Source organism: Phocoena phocoena, chromosome 12, assembly GCF_963924675.1.
Source record: "Phocoena phocoena chromosome 12, mPhoPho1.1, whole genome shotgun sequence".
Lineage (NCBI taxonomy): Eukaryota > Metazoa > Chordata > Mammalia > Artiodactyla > Phocoenidae > Phocoena > Phocoena phocoena.
In genome coordinates, this window is record NC_089230.1 from 74,052,268 (window position 1) to 74,070,195 (window position 17,928).

Here is a 17,928-nt window from a genome sequence, read left to right on the forward strand (position 1 = left end):
GTGCTGGTGGGCAGCGTACTGTTAACTTCTCCCACCTGCTGGGGGTTTCAGTATCTGCAAAACAGCTCAAAGATATTGTTATGTGTTGATATATCCCTTGAGGGGGAACCAGGACTCTGTCCCAAGGCTGCACTATTGTTTCTTTTTTTTTTTTTGCGGTGCGCGGGTCTCGCACTGTTGTGGTCTCTCCCGTTGCGGAGCACAGGCTCCAGACGCACAGGCTCAGCGGCCGTGGCTCACGGGCCCAGCGGCTCCGCGGCACGTGGGATCCTCCCGGACCGGGGCACGAACCCGTGTCCCCTGCATCGGCAGGCGGACTCTCAGCCACTGCGCCACCAGTGAAGCCCTGCGCTATTGTTTCTTGACTGCTCCTCTCTTGTCTCCGCATCCCCTCCCTTCCCTGATTAGCAACTGTTTGAACCTGCCCATTGCAGCTCAGGGAGGGTCAGGGAGGCTGAATGAAGCCTATTTCCTGTAATCAAGAAATGGGGGACACAGAAAGGCTTTGTGCCCAGGAGCCCCACAGGGCCCTGCTCAGTTTCGGTAAGAGGTGTTATCTCAGGGGTTACAGGCCCCAATGCTGGGAGGGAGGAGAGGAAGTCGTACCTTGATCTTGCTTTCCTCTTGCCCGCTGAGCTCCTGCAGACGCTTCCCAGGGGCTGAACCCAGCCAGAAGCTAGAGGGCAGGACTTCTCCTGGTGGTGCAGTGGTTGAGAATCCGCTTGCCAGTGCAGGGTACGTGGGTTCGATCCCTGATCCGGGGAGATCCCATATACTGCAGGGCAACTAAGCCCGTGCGCCACAACTACTGAACCTGCCCTCTGGAGCCAGCGAGCCACAACTACTGAGCCCGTGAGCCACAACTACTGAAGCCTGGGCGCCTAGAGCCCGTGCTCCACAGCAAGAGAAGCCACCGCGATGAGAAGCCCGTGCACCGCAACAAAGAATAGCCCCCGCTCACCTCAACTAAGCCCGCACACAGCAGAGAAGACCCAACGCAGCCAAAAATTAATTAATTAATTAATTTTTTTAAAAAAAGAAGCTAGAGGACAAGGGAGCCCTGGCAAAGGAGTCTGCAGGATTCCTCACCTGTGGCCCAGAACAGGTGGGGTGGGGTCAGTTGATGGAGAATCACCAGCATCAATTGTATATTTATTTGGGGTACCTTTGAAAACAGAAACTGCGAGGACGAAGGACAGCTTGACCACTGCTGGCCGCTTCCTGGAAGGCAGAAGCAACTGCAGTCAGACTGTTTCTCATTGAAATTGTCCCCTCCTAATACCCTGGGAGGCTGTTGTGGAGACAGAGGTTAGGCCTCTCCTCCTTCCCCATTCCTGGGGAAAGGTTTGAGTTATGGGCAGAGCAAGGTGTAAGGGAAGTATCTGAATGGTATTCACCTTGGTCTTGTTGCCAAGATTCCTGCCTCCTTTGCATCACGGATTAGCTCGAAACACTCTCTGTTATAAGAAACAGTAAAGCAGTTTTCGAAGCGTAAAACTAACCTGCAACAACCAATCCAGAAGTTGAGTCCAGCACTGGGAGAATTCAAACACAATTGAGGATGTACACTTTTCAACTCTAAATTATTTTTTATTGCCTCTAAACTCAAGCTCTCAACCATGACAAGAGTTTACATTCTTCTTTGAAATCAGTGAGGTAAAAACAGATTACCAAAAGCTGGAGAAAAGGATGCAGTGTTGATTCTTTCCTCGGTGCTGAATACTAATTTGAGGGGATGTCCTTGGTTCTTTTCAGAGAATGGAGGCTGCAGTATCAACCCCTGGGGACTTCCAGCCAGCTTGGCCCACTGCCCAGTGGTCCTTCATCTTGTTCTGTCTGCAGTTGCCAAGAGAGTGATGGAAGAATTTCTAGAAGAGGCTTCATTTCAATCCAACTCCCTAGCTGGGTCAGTGACCACCTTGACTCCTGGGCGCAATCATAGCATGAGGGTATGGCTCTGACCTGCAAGTCCCCAGGGTATGCTATGATGTCAGAGAGCATGATGAAATGTCCAAGAGAATACTGTCCTCTGTAAAGTTAACTTTGACATGACCTGAGGAATAAAGGAAAGAAGTACCCTTGGACATACATGTTGCCCAAGCCCCTCCTTCACATTTTTAGTGTCCGGGATAGCCTGTGGAAGAGGTCCTGAGCTGGGTGCTTTACATTATTCACCTCAAAATAAATATGGGAGATGCATGTTAAAATATCTCTATTTTACAGAGAAAACAGGTTTGAGGAAATCATTGGTTTGCTCAAAGACACACAACTTGTACGTGGTAGAGCTGACATCAAAACCCAGTTTTGTCTGTGTTCAAAGGCTTTGCACCTAATAATCACACCACATGGATTGAGTATGTCAGGGAATTTGGAAGGAGAGTAGTGAGGTGGTATATCGTACGGATGGTTAAAGTTGTTTCCAGAGTTATGAATCTGTGATATTGTGATTTGTAAGATATATATTTGGTCATTCAGATGACTGAAACGTATTTCCCATTATATTTGGTCTTCATCCACCGTTCGTGGCTTACAGTTCTGGCAACCCTTGTCCTAAGTGTTGAAAGTGATAAAGGTGTCTTTTGTTGTGTAAATGAGGTGATTTGGGGAAGCACCTTGGATGGGGGCTGGTTGCCAGGAGAACCAGCCATGTGATAAGAGCATAGGGACTCTTAGTTCAACTTCCTGGAGGTTGAATCAGTTGCCAGTGGCCAGTGATTTAGTCAATCATGCCTATGTAATGAAGCCTCCATAAAAAAACCGAAAGGACAGGGTTCAGAGAGCTTCTGGGTTGGTGAACCAACACATGGAGATGCTGGGAGAGTGTCATCCTGGAGGGGCAAGGAAGCCCATGACCTTTCCCCATACCTTGCCCTCTGTATCTCTTCTGTCTGGCTGTTCCTGAGTTATATCCTTTTATAATAAACCGGTAATCTAGTAAATAAAATATTTCTCTGATTTCTGTGAGCCACTCTAGCAAATTAATCGAACCCAAGCAGGGAGCCTTGGGAACCTCTGATCTATAGCTAGTCAGTCAGAAGCACAGGTATCAGCCTGAGCTTGTGACTGGTATCTGGAGTGAGTGTGTCTGTGTGTGTTGGTTGGAGGAGGTTGAGGGGATAGGGGGTGCCTGGTGGGACTGAACCCTTAACCTGTGGAATCTGATGCTATCGCCAGGTAAATAGACATCAGAATTGAGTTGAATTCTCAGACAGCCTGCTGGTATCTGAGAATTGCTTTTGGTGTTGTGCAGGAAGCCCCTCACCCCCCAACACACATGTTGGAATTGGGTCCAGGATCCCCAAAAGAGAATCTATATACACGGATAAATTTTATTATCCAGGACTCTTGGCTAGAAGTGACAGAAACCCAATTCAATTTCTGGCTTACGTCAGGAAAATAAAAATTGACTTATTTCACCTAAAAGTTCAAGGGTTAGTGGCTTCCTGCACAGAACCAAGTGCTTAAATGAAGTTTCCAGGAATCATTCTCTGCATTCATCCAGTTACTAATTTTTCCGTGTGTGTGTGTGTGTGTGTGTGTTGGTTTTAATTTGCACACTGGTTGTGCCTACATAATGGAGAAGATGAGTCCTGACAGCACCAGATTTACATACTCCTGCATGGCCTCTAAGTAAGTAAGCCTCTCTCCCTGACCATCCATATCAATTCTTGAAAGACTACCTGGCGCAGCTTGGATCACATGCCCATCCTTGGACCAATCACAGTGTTTGAGGGGGAATGTAATACTCTTATTGGCCAGCCTGAGTCACAGGTTCACTCCTAGTAGGACAGGTGAGGTCATATCATCGACAGCGCCAACTGTTCCCAAAAGAGACAGTTCCCAAAACAGAAGGAGACTGGGCAGACAAATAAAATGTAAGACAATAAAAATGGGCACAAAAATTACTAAACTAACTAAACAGGGCAGACTCTGTCTGTGGGAGGCTAAATGAGTGAGACAAGCATATGAGAAAAAGTTGCTAGCTACGCCATTAAGCAAGAGATACAATGTGTTAAAAAATAGCTCCCTTGAGCAGAGCATACTGCTTGAACAAAGACAGACAGATGTTTTCCTTATTATTAATGTGTAGAACTATACTACCAGAATAGTGATAACTTCTATCCTTGAAGCCTTGTTTTTTTTTCCCCCCCAGCAGGGAAATCAGGAATCTCCATAGCCGTTACTCTGAAACAAAAAATCAGTTTAAGAGTAAGAACCATTACGATTATTTTGTAGGAAAAAAAAAGAGAAATGTCTTTATCCAAAGTCAATGCCTGGTAGACTGAATGTAGTCAATCTTTAATTCATAAACTCTCCTGACAGAATAGCATCCCATGTCTACCTCTGGGTCCTCTCAAGCTCAACATCCCTCCAGAGCTGCTTTTCCAGGAGACCATCTTTCTCTGACTGGTTGGTGCTCAGAGAGTCCTGGAGTAAGAACTTGAGGTTAGGAGATGAACGAGACCAAGGGGTCCTTTCCCTTCTCTGTTCTCCGCCTCTCCTTCTTCCAATCACCTTGGAAGCTCAACTTTCAGACTACTCAACTAGCATCTCCTCTGCGCTTTCCTCCATTACAGAACTCGTCTTATTTTGTTGTCCAGTTTGTTGATATGTACATCTTTCCCCATTTTCTGCCAGCCTCCCATCATTGACAAGAGGATGAGGCTCATATGAATTCATTTTTGTACGTACGGCAGTTTTTGTACTGCCTGGCATATAGTAGGTACTTAGTAAATGTTGGTTGGAGTGAATGAGAGCTTTACCGTTATATGTAAGGTAGTGATTTTCCGGAGAGAATAAAATTCAGGGAAATTTTTTCAGAACTAAAAGAGCTATGGGTATTGTAAATTTAATTATTGATAAATAGCCTAAATATATAATTATATATACTACGTAGAATCTCCTACTAGATTTTGTTCTGGAAAAGGAGTAACAGTATCAAAGGTTTAAGGAAAGTAGTGAGATGTGTAGCTTAACATGAGTGTTAGGGTCCAGCAGACCTGGATTCTATCACTGGCTGTTCTGCTTGTTATTACTGCTTAACAGTCACCCCAACTTTAACACAGCAACCAGGCAGTTCTCACTTGGAGTCTCTCATGTATCTCCAGTCAGACTGGGGCTGCAGGCGACTGAAAGTTTGGCTGTGCTAGAAATTTTTTTTTTAATGAAGTATAGTTCATTTACAATGTTGTATTAGTTCCAAGTGTATAGCAAAGTGATTCAGTTATTTACATATATACATTGTATATATGTATCTATTCTTTTTCATATTCTTTTCCATTAGGGTTATTACAAGATATCAAGTATAGCTCCATGTGCTATACACTAGGTCCTTGTTTGTTATCTATTTTATATATAGTAGTGTTTACCTGTTAATCCCAGGCTCCTAGTTTATCCCCCCGCTTCCCCCTTTGGTAAGCATAAGTTTGTTTTCTAAGTCTGTGAGTCTATTTCTGTTTTGTAAATAAGTTCATTTGTATCATTTTTTTTGGATTACACATATAAGTGTTATCATGATATTTGTCTTTCTCTGACTTAGGTCCATCCATGTTGCTGCATATGGCATTATTTCTTTCTTTTTTATGGCTGAGTACTATTCCATTGCATATATGTACCACATTTTCTTTATCCATTCCTCCGTTGATGGACATTTAGGTTGCTTCCATGTATTGGTTATTGTAAATAGTGCTGCTATGAACATTGGGGTGCATGTATCTTTTTGAATTGGAGTTTTCATCTTTTCCAGATAATATGCCCAGGGGTGGGATTAATGTGTCATATGGTAATTCTATTTTTAGTTTTTTAAGGAACCTCCATACTGTTCTCCATAGTGGCTGCACCAGTTTACATTCCCACCAACAGTGTAGGAGGGTTCCTGTTTCTCCACACCCTCTCCATGTGCTGGAAATGTAAATGGCTCCCTGATGTGCTGGGCTGATGACCACGTTGCCTATATGTGGCCTCTCTAGCATGGAGGTCTCAGGATCGTCATATTTCTCCCATGCCAGTTAGCTTCTACCAAAACAAGCATCACAGAAGAGCCAGGTAGAAGCTGCATGACCTGTTTTGACCTAGCCTCAGAAGTCACACACATTGTCACTTCCACTGGATCTGTGAGTTACAAGTGAGTCACTAAGGCCAGCCCAGTTTCTAGGGAAGGGGACATAACCCTCAGTGGGAGAAATGTGAAATAATTTCTGAACAGGTTTAAACCCACTACCCTAGCTCTTCCACTTATTGGAGTAGCCTGTGGGGAAATTAGTCATTTGACTTTTTCTGTCTAGGAAATAGCATCCTTGTGAAGATTAAATAAGATGATGTATTCAAAACACTTAACTCGCAGTAAGCTCTCAAATGTTCTTTTATTATTGAGAGAATATATGGGGAAAACTCTTAAAACCAAGGAAACGATATCCAATAATTACATTACCCTGAGAATTGGGGAAAGAATATTACTCTTGTATATTACTCTTGTATTACGAATTCCTTGTATCTCATGAGAGCATCATTTTAAAAGCATTAAATTCTAACAATATTTTTATACATACAGTCATTCCAAGTTCCAGTCAACTGATTCAAATGTGAACTTCTGGAACCCAATTCATTTGTTTATAAATGAAAAATGGTCTCCATATATGTGCATGTATATCCATTTATTATGCTAAGAATGTACAAACTTGCTATTCTGGCAGAGATAAAAGAAAAAAAAGTTTACCAGAAAAAATCTGTCATTGAATGATGTGACTTTGCATTACACAAAACACCGGAGAGAGATTGATCTTCATTTAACACAAAAGCAAGAACTTTGAAGTTTAGCAGAGCCCTTGCTGAAATATCATACTGATTCAGTTCCCTCTTGGCTTTGAGCCTGTGGAATCATCATCTGTCCTCTCTAGGAGCCCTTGCTCCGTTTCTCTGGCTGTAATCTATTAATTCATCACCTTCTGGGAAGCCACTGAACAGGAGAAAAAGTTGACTGTGGAACCTGGAGAGATATGAGACCTCTCTACGCTGTTGCTAAAGGAGAGATCTTTGCTAGTGACCACCATCTTGTCTCTCTCTGTTAGAGCTTTTTCACCTTGGGCAGAGTAATGTCCACTCCACACTGCATCGTCCAGCATCCTTACTATCTTTCTCATTCTTCTGCTGCTCCCTTGCAATACATCCCTGCGTGACAGTCTCATTTTGGGAGATGTCCTGGGGCATGCACAAATGGGAGGGGAAAACCCACCTCCAATAATAATGACCTGACATCAGTGGGGAAAGAAAGTAATACAGTCCAGTCAATGTTGAATATTAATGAGACATAAATGAATTGACCAACAACTAGACTCTATTCTCAGCTCTCCTGGAAACATTCCTGTCTTTGCTGTCTTCCCTGAATCCCCAAGTATTGTGTTGTCCCTTTCAGGCACACTGTTTCGTTTCTCTGGCCTAATATTCCTCTTGGTTGACTGAGAAGCCACTCAGTTATTTGAGGGGCAAAACACTCTTCCTTCCTTCCTGCCCCACTTCCTCAGCAAAACACTCCCTACGATAGGACATTTCTTTCATCAGATACAGTTTTATTATCTGAGGGTATCCTTATGGATACACATATATATCTGGATTAAGGAATGTGGTATTGTTTCAGTGAGATAGTATGTTAACAGAATTGGTTTATCTGATAAATCCGAGACTCCCTATTATTTGCAAAGTTGTTAGATTATGGACTCAGAAGAATTGAGACTCTGAATAATACTACGGGATAGGATTGGTAGGTCATAAAATTCTCTGGAGACTGTGGACGCTGACGACTGTAGAGAAAGGTTCTGCAAAGAGATAGGGGCTCTCGCGCACAATTCGAGATATTTTAAAATAATATCAGAGCAGGAACAGATCTTACAACTCATAGAAGGAAAGTGTCAGTATGTGCCTTTCAGCTAGCCAGTGTCTCCAGTTTGTTTACTTGTATTTTTCACTGTGGTAAAAAAAAAATATATATATATATGTATATATATATATATACATATACATATATATATATATAATTTACCATCTTAACCTTTTTCTTTTTTTTTTGCGGTACACGGGCCTCTCACTGTTGTGGCCTCTCCCGTTGCGGAGCACAGGGTCCGGACGTGCAGGCTCAGCGGCCAGGGCTCACGGGCCCAGCTGCTCCACGGCATGTGGGATCTTCCCGGACCGGGACACGAACCCGTGTCCCCTGCCTCGGCAGGCGGACTGTCAACCACTGCACCACCAGGGAAGCCCCTCACTGTGGTTTTGATTTGCATTTCTCTAATGATTAGTGATGTTGAGCATCTTTTATATGCTTGTGGGTCATTTGTATATGATCTTTGTGAAAATGTCTCTTCTAGTCCTTTGCCTATTTTTTTAGAGTCATTTGTTGTTGTTGAGTTCTAAGAGTTCTTTATATTAACTCCTTATTAGATACGTTATTTGCAGATATTTTCTCCCATTCTCTAGATTGCCTTTTTACTCTGTTGACTGTGCCCTTTGATGCACAGAAGTTTTAAAGTTTGATGCAGTCTCATTTGTCTATTTTTGCTTTTGTTGCTTATGCTTTTGGTATCACATCCAAGAAATTATTGTCAAATTCGTTTTCATGAAGACTTTCCCCTGTATTTTCTTCTGGGAATTTTATAGTTTGGGGTATTGCATTTAGGTCGTTAATCCACTTTGAATTAATTTTTGTTTATGGTGTAAGATAAAAGTCCAGCTTCATTCTTTTGCATGTGGATATCCAGTTTTCCCAGCACCATTTGTTGAAGAGACTGTTTCTCATTGAGTGTTCTTGATACCTTTGTCGAAGATCATCTGACCACATGCTAATAAACCAGGGTTTATTCCCGAACTGCAGTTTGTGTTTTAGTTAACTGAGGTCTACCATGATTATGCAACTTCTTTGTATAGAGATTAAATAGATGCATGGCCTCTTGTATCAGTCTGCCCTGAGTATAAGTACTCCACCATTTACTAACTGATGTTAGACAATTTACCTTTCTTTTTATTTATTTATTTATGGCTGCGTTGGGTCTTCGCTGCTGCACGCGGGTTTTCCCTAGTTGCGGTGAGCGGGGGCTACTCTTCGTTGTCGTGCTCAGGCTTCTCATTGTGGTGGCTTCTCTTGTTGCGGAGCACGGGCTCTAGGCGCGCAGTCTCAGTAGTTGTGGCACGAAGGCTCAGTAGAGTGGCTTCGATCCCGGACCAGGGATCGAACTCGTGTCCCCTGCATTGGCAGGTGGATTCTCAACCACTGCGCCACCAGGGAAGTCCAACGATTTACCTTTCTGTGCCTTACTTCCTTATCTGTAAAATGGGGATAATGAATAGTACCTCCCTCAGGATGGGATTGTGAAAATTAAATAAAATAAAGCTTGTAAGAAAATGCCTGATACATAGAAAGTACTCAATAAATCTTAGGTATTACTATCTCCTAAATTTGCCTCCCTCATAATTTTTCTGGGACATATCCAACACAATTATAGCTCCCTAAGGATCTTCAGAGCATAGCAATTCCCTCAATTCTAGATGCCAACACTATTCATGCCTACTGTGCACTTTCATTGATGCATCAACATTCGGGGGCTTATTGTTTGTTTTATCTTAATTCCATAGACCAGTTTGCTTGCAGCCGTCCACCCATCCCACACTTGCCCTGAATATAGGAAATAAAGAAAGATCAATATTGGAAAAATATAAAAGAAGGTAAAGTTCTCTGTAGTTTCTCAAAGTTGGTGTTCAGTATGTATTGATCCCTGCGCCTAAAATAGGTTTGAAAAGGATCAGAGACTTTTCCCCGTCTTCTGTGTCCACCGTGAAGTGACTGAGGTGAGGTCGCAGGTGGGAGGGGTAGAGAACCAAAGCTCTTCAGTTCAGATTAGTTTGAAATTGACAGGCAGCTGCCACAAAAATCTACCTGGTTTTTAGAAAGCTGCATTGGCCAATTCCTTACCTCACTGATAAGTGCAGCGTGAGTATGGCTAGAACAAACTTATGTTAAATAAAATGAGTGTACTAACCGTGCTAGCAGCAGAATAAGTCAGAGCAACCCAGAAAATTGCATACATCTAAGTAAAGGTGAGAGTTAATATTTGTTCCATCCCATATGGTTTGGTGCAGCTGGGGTTAATCAGGTCTCTGTACTTCCAGTTCTTTTCAGATGAATTCTTGCCGTTATAACCAATGTTCTTTCCATTATCTTCTGATCACTTTCCCTTTCCATATTAAAAGATCTCTGAAAAACCAGAGGTATAAATGTTGTTTAGAAAAATTTTTCTTGTCCCAATGTTAATGTAAATTAACCAGCTATGCCTTTGATATCAATGTCAACTAATCTCAATATTAGAAAACTCAGTTTTAATTAAATTGATAACTATCTTTAGTTCACATTATTTCATCCCAGAAGTCAAAAGTGTCAAAAGTGGATATTAGAAAAGTGGATGTTAAGAAAAGCTTTTTCTTAATGTTTACTTAATACAGTACATATCAGTATGTGATTTTCAAATATATTAGAAAGTTAATACTTTTTTAAAACCTTGGAACGTAATGATTGTATTGTCAGAGGAGACTTTCCTGGAAGTTTTAAAAGACTCTAAATATAATTGAGTATTGTTTTTGAAATGGGTAAAACTTCCAGAATTATTCTAGAGACTAGCAAGATACAATGTTTTCTTCACCTTTCAGAAGTTTTTCTTATAGAAATAAAGAACGTGTATTCTATGGTATTGAATCAAAACATACTTAATTATAGGCTTCTATTGTTTCTCTGGTTGAAGTCAAAAGTAGGAGGATCACGTGTTATTTCAAATCAGATCTGTGTGTGTGTGTGTGTCTGTGTGTGTGTGTGTGTGTGAAATCATAACTTACTTTTGGATTCCCCCCTCCTCACATTTGCTCAGTCTAATTTTTGGACATATAACCAGCAAAATGCATGGCAATCACATGGAAGAGACTCATTAAATATTTAAATAAATGAATTGTTTTCTTTCCATTTGTTTTCTGAAAAAAAAATGGTTTCCTACTCTGTTTTTTCATTTAAGATTAGAGTTAGATGGGATCTAGTAAAGATGTCCTACAGTCATTGATCCAGGGTTGTCAATTTTCCAGTTTATTCATATGTGTAATAAGGACACTGTTTCGGTGCTCTTTGGTTCTCGGTAATTCCTGTTTCTGCATTATGACAAGGATCCCACAGTGAGAGCTATGCTTGGCAGACACAAATCAGAGTTTCTTCCAAGGTACGTAGAGGGCAGCTCACCCACGACTGAGGCTGAGCCACTGTGCTTAGTGCTATGAGAAAAAAAGAAGGATATGCTGTAGAGGAAGATTTTTCCAGAGAGAAAGAAAAAGAAAGAAGTCTCTCCCCTTCTAGAGGAAGATAGAAGTTGGATGAACAACTCTTGGGGTGGGCACTGCTGAAGAGGCACAATGGACTTTGCAGTTATACTTCAGTGGACACTGGTCCAGGGATTACTTCAGACTATCCACCAGATAGTAAAGACCAATAGAAAATCATATAAATGCCAAGTGCCCGCATTGCCAAGAGTACTTTCCCCTACAGACGCTATCTTGAATAGGAAAACAAAGAGGGAGGAACATCCCCAATAGGGAACTAACCTTTGAATTGACAAAATATGTACCTGAACACAACTGCTTAATCTAGAAGTGATTTTGACGGGCAAGTTAGAGAGTCTCTTGTTCTGCCACAGAATTGTACACAATTTTTAAAAATTAAATTAAAACATTATCTCTTGTTCCTTCATTTACTTCCCACACCAGTTATAGGAAGTAAAGATGCTTTATTTCTTGGCATATATGATTATAATACAACTAAAATTTGACCCTGAACCCCACACACACATACATACATAATTACTTTTTATTAAAATTCATATGGCTTTCTGTCCTAGATTGTTTTTCAAACTTTCCTTTTAAAAAAAATTTTTTTTTATTTGGCCACGCCGTGCGGCTCGTGGGCTCTTACTTCCCAACCAGGGATTAAACCTGGGCCCTCTGCGATGAGAGCACAGTGTCCTAACCACTGGACCACCAAGGAATTCCCAAACTTTCCATTCTTTTATTTTCCTTCATTTATTTATTTCTTTAATTGAAGTACAGTTGATTTACAATGTGTTAATTTCTGCTTTACAGCAAAGTGACTAAGTTATACACATATATACATTATTTTTTATATTCTTTTCCATTATGTTTTGTCCCAGGATATCAAATATAGTTCCCTGTGCTATACAGTAGGACCTTGTTGTTTATCCATTCTCTATATAATAGTTTGCATCTAGTAACCCCAAACTCCCAATCCATCCCTCCCCTATTCCCCTCCCCCTTGGTAACCACAAGTCTGTTCTCTGTGTCTGAGTCTGTTTCTGTTTTGTAGATAAGTTCATTTGTGCCATATTTTAGATTCCACGTGTAAGTGATATCATATGGTATTTGTCTTTCTTTTTCTGACTTACTTCACTTAGTATGATAATCTCTAGTTGCATCCATGTTGCTGCACATGGCATTATTTCATTCATTTTTGTGGCTGAGTAGTATTCCATTGTATATATGTACCACATCTTCTCTATCCATTCATCTGTGGATAGACATTTAGGTTGTTTCCGTGTCTTGGCTGTTGTGAATAGTGCTGCTATGAACATTGGGATGCAGGTATCTTTTTGAATTACAGTTTTGTCTGGATATATGCCCAGGAATTGGGATTGCTGGATGATATGGTAATTCTATTTTTAGCTTTCTGAAGACCCTCCATACTGTTTTCCACAGTGGCTGCACCAACTTACATTCCCACCAACAGTGTAGGAGGGTTTGCTTTTCTCCACACCCTCTCCAGCATTTGTTACTTGTAGACTTTTTAATGATGCCCATTCTGACCGGTGTGAAGTGGTGCCTCATTGTATAAATTTTCCTTCTTTTTTTTCTTTTTTTAAATTTTTTTCTGGCCATGCTGTGCAACATGTGGGATTATAGTTCCCTGACCAGGGATTGAACCCACGCCACCTGCAGTGGAAGCTTGGCGTCTTAACCACTGGACCGCCAGGGAAGTCCCAAACTTTCTTTTCTTTCAAAGGTCCTTCTTTTCATAAGTGGAATTTCTCCAGGGTTTTGCATTCCAGGTGTGATCTAGACTGGATTTTTTTTCTCCCAAGTCCCTAAAGATCGTATAATCATATTCACTCATATCTATGTCACTAATAGACATAAAAACAAAATCAGGCACAGGTCTGGATACTTGCTTGTCCTCCCTGCAAATCTTGAAATCTAGAGTATTTGAGGAAGTGAGAGCTTTGAGTAAGTCATGTCTAATATCTCATCCAAAGGGAGCTTTGGGGGGTGGTTGGTTCCACAAACTCTTTTAATCACAATGTATACCCTTCTCAGTATGTCCTGTCCACCCCCTCCTCCATCTTTAATATACACTGGGAGCCAGTTTTTCAAACACATGCTTTCTTCAGATGTGGCACTATTACTGTCCACATCAAAAACCTCTATTCCTACATAAAAGGAGGTCAGATGGGGGCTTCCCTGGTGGCGCAGTGGTCGAGAGTCCGCCTGCCGATGCAGGGGACACGGGTTCATACCCCGGTCCGGGAGGATCCCACATGCCGCGGAGCTGCTGGGCCCGTGAGCCATGGCCGCTGAGCCTGCGCGTCCGGAGCCTGTGCTCCGCAACGGGAGAGGCCACAACAGCGAGAGGCCTGCATACCGCAAAAAAAAAAAAAAAAAAAATAGAAAACCCTTGAGTTGCACAAAAGAGGAAAGAGCGGGCAGCTCATGGTGGCTCCTCGGGCCTCTTCCTTATGAAGAGAGATCTCTGGGCTACAGAGATCTGTAAACCCTGCCTTCTTCTGATGGCCCTATTTCTCCGAAAACCCTCTGTAATAGGATTGAAACACAGAAAGGATAGTTTCTCCCCTTCGTGGGGAAAGAAGGAAAATTGTTGTCGTTCCCCCCATATACTTCTCCATTCTTTTGTGCACGCAACAAACATTTGTGGGTATCAATTAAGTACCAGGCACTGTGCTAGATGCTAGGGATACAGAGAGACAAGAAACTTAGTCTAGTGAGAGAGACAAATGAGAGAATCAAAATGACAGTCCGTTTATAAGAGCTCTAACAGGAAGTTTACTCAGGGGGACGAGGGGAGCAGTGATAGAGTGACCAAGTATCCCAGTTTACCTGCTACTGTCCCCGTATTGGCAATGGAAGTCCCACATCCTAAGAAACCACTCAGTCCTGCATGAACTGGGACAACTGGTCAAGCTCCTGGCCACGGAGTAAGCCCCCTAGTGCAGCCTGAGGTAGGGCTGGGATCATAGTCGTGTTAGAATTGATGTCCGGCATAAACTCAATGAAATACTTGGATGAAGACACCGGGAACATTTGTGAAGTGAATGACTAGCACGTGGGAACTAGACGACACTGAATGCTTAGGAAAATCCCAGCAACGTGCCCACGGTTCACGTGGAACTATCCCCAGCCTGTTCATTAACCACACAGGTTATTATTTAAGCTGAATCTGAGTAAATCGACAGCAAAATCCAAGGTTCCTGATTTCTTTTTCCCAGTTGCTGGTGCTCTGAACTCCTTAAATTCAAACCCACTGTTTGTTTATCCTTGTTCCTCTCTCCGCGCCCCTCCTCCAGTTTTTGCTCCCATAAAAAGCAGTGTTCACATCTCATTTCTCAGCAAAATTATGAGACGTGTTGAGTGAATTCACATTAATAATATTTTAGCTAGCAACACGTCGAAGAGTCTACAGACCATTTACCAAGGAAACTAAATTATTTTGAATACTTGTGTCACAATGAATGAACCACGGCTTTTCTGATATAGTAGCCTAATGTTTTATTGTGGGTATAAACACAACTCCCCAGTCTCCAAAATTCAGCAATCCTTATTAGGTTCTTTCTTCATTAGTGAGAGTAAAGAATGTCTTCTTATTGATTTTTCCATAACTTTTTAGTGGTGGAATAGGGCCTCTCTTCCCTAAAATAATTTAAACTAATATGAAACTCTTTTCTAATATAAAAGTGTTTTTAGAATACCTTAGAATTATTGCAAACGATAAGCAGAATTTATTAAGGTTATGAATCAAAGAGAAATTTTGTGTGTTCTCGTTGTCATAAAACATTTTTTTTAGAGGTTAATCTTTTCCCCGTATCTTGGCTTAGCGATGAGTTTGGGGTTTTTTCTCTCCTAATAGGTTCTCTTTGGTTCCAAGGTTTTCCCAGCTGCTGAGAGTCACAAATTCTGCCTGAATAGCAGGGTGACCTTTTCAGAGAGGAGCCAGTGTTTGTAAGCTGAAGTATACAAAGGAAGAAAACCAAGTTTACGGGCTCTGTGCTAGAGGAAGAAAACTCATCAAAGCAGCCCTCCACCACCCTCACTCCCATCCCCACCCAAGTCTTCCAGCTCCTTCATCTCCATCCTCCCCTTACTGGACCAGTAGAACTGACAGCTACAGGGATACGGTTGTCCATTCAGGCTCTTTGATGTCTTTAAAATTCTCCCTCAGCGTCCACTTGACTTTTTCGGGGAAAGAAGCAGCATCTGGCACCTCCGCTCTGTGGAACGTGGCTGACTGCTCCTGGGAAGGAGAATCAAGAAGCAGCCGACCTGGGTTAGGAGGGCAGGTGACCTGGGTTATGCCCACCCACTGCCAGTCACGTAGATTACATTTGGTCTGGATATGACCAGATGTCCTCGATTCCCCGGGCCTGAATACACTTAACCTTGCTTTGCCAAACTGCTTTGCATTCCTTACCCACCCCTGCATCCCCTCCATTCTCAGTTCTTAAAAAAAAAAAAAAAAATCACAGACACTGCAGTTATCACACATCTTCTGACTGTTCATCACAGCTTTGCATACTCCTTTCAAATCATCTCTTCCTTTCGTCCCCTTCTTTTTAACCTCCCAATTTTGCTTTTTGGCAACCAACCAAAGATTTCTCTGTGTGACTTAAAAGAAATATTACAAGACAAACCCTCTCCTGGTACAAGAGCTGCGGGATGATTTGCATATATAATCTCCTCCTGTGCCTCCTGCTAGCACGGGCCTTTTCCTCTCCAATCCCCACGGTGTAACAAAAGAATAAATTATGGTACTACTGATAGAACATTACACTGACAATCTTCTGAGGCACTGGAAGTTTTAATGGAAACCAAAGAAAATTCAACATCAGACATTTTCTTATAAATGTATTTCTTTTTCCTGTCTGCCCTCTCGCATATTATCAATTTTCTTGCCTTCTTATTCACTTTCCTGTCTGCCAAATAACAAATCTAAAGTGGCCTTTGAGCCAATCTCTCATCAATGGAACTGTACCTGCTGATAGAGAATTAAGGTATTGGCAAATCGGTTACACGGTGTCTAGGCTTGTAATTTAAAGATTTAGTTAAATTAATAAACGATAGCAATTTCAAGGACTGAATGGATTCCCTTACCTAATGTTTTGCCGCCTTCCTATTTCTTTGGGAAGATGGGAAAAGTGAAAATAAAAGTGCTTATATGGTGCCATCTAGTGGCACAGATGTTTAAAAGCTCTGTTTCAATCTAGGGATTGTTTAAATGAACCTGGAAAACAACTGCTACTCTTAGGGTCTGGTTTGGAATCTCCAGGCTTAATTCTATTTTTGTTGTACCTCCTATGAGGATATCCAATCCTGGGGGCCCTTTTTGGTGTCACTGAGAACTTTAAGTTTTAATCTGCTTTGTGGAGAGCCAAAAAACATAACTGAAAATCCAGAGTAATTGATGCTGCAATTTTGCTATTTTAACTTCAGGCTTTCTTGCCACTCCTCTTCTAACTAAAATAAAACACTGATTCTGCTCAGAAGAGAAAAATGTTAATAATCTGAGAAAACTGCAGTAATCATGCCACTTAAAATACAAAGGCGCTCTCCTCTTCCAACTCTTCTCACTGAAATCTACTGTATTAAATGTTAAATATATGAATATGTACAAAGTTCCATCCATTATATTTATTAAAGAGATATACTTCTATGTGGACAACACCAGAGTTTTAGAAGTTGGCCCCATGCTAGCAAAGTTCAAAATCAATAAACACTTGCCCCCCACACACATATAGAAAGAAAGCAACAATTAGAAAAATGATAGCCAAATCAGAAACTCTGGTCTAATCTATTTGTTATTTCCCAGGATCAGCGTGCCCTTTCAAAGACTGATCTCTCACTTGGAACTGAGGCTGGCTTGGCTTTGTGAGATACTTCCAGGACCAGGAATCCATCTCGATCTGTAGGTATAAGCTGCTGTTTCGCAAGTACTTCTGCCTTTCATAGCTGGGTTCTTCTCTGGTAGCAGCACTGAGAAGCTGATCAAATCTGCATGTGTCAATCATTACCTGCTTCCTGACTGGTGACAGAGGTGAGTCCTTAACCATGCTTACCTCAGAGACCTCGAATGCCTTTCTCAGGACCTCTTCCAGTTGTGCGTTCTTTCATTCTGTCATGATCTTGTGGATAAACTGATAGACACGAAAGTGAATTGAAATATAAAACATGCTGGGCAAGTCTAAAATACTTCAAATAATAGGAGCTACTTGAATAGATGACTCTTAGACCTCATAGAGTGTCTGCTGAGATACGTATCTGTGGAGTCAGAGGGTGAAATCCCAAATTTCCCAATACAACCCATCGTCTGGAAATTTGTCCTTAAATAAATTTGGTCTTCCTCTCATGGTTCCCTGGTGCTTACAAAAGGATTTCTTTGGTCTTAATCTTTTCTTCTTAAGATATTCATAACTGTGAAAATGAATATGATGAAAATGAATGTTTCAGGAGAGCGGATTTTGGGGCCCAGTACTATCCTTTTACTGTGTTAATTACAATGAGTAACTGAATGAGGTACACCTGTCTAAAGCAGTTTCAATTAAAAAGGGCTCAAAA

The 17,928-nt window shown here is 41.6% G+C and overlaps 1 non-coding gene across 1 annotated transcript; it reads right to left on the reverse strand.

Moving 5' to 3' along the window:
• Nucleotides 1–11,988: 11,988 nt before the first annotated feature.
• Nucleotides 11,989–12,061, reverse strand: TRNAE-CUC (transfer RNA glutamic acid (anticodon CUC)). The gene has a single exon. It is a non-coding gene; the product is annotated as a tRNA-Glu (tRNA).
• Between the last annotated feature and the right edge of the window lie 5,867 nt (nucleotides 12,062–17,928).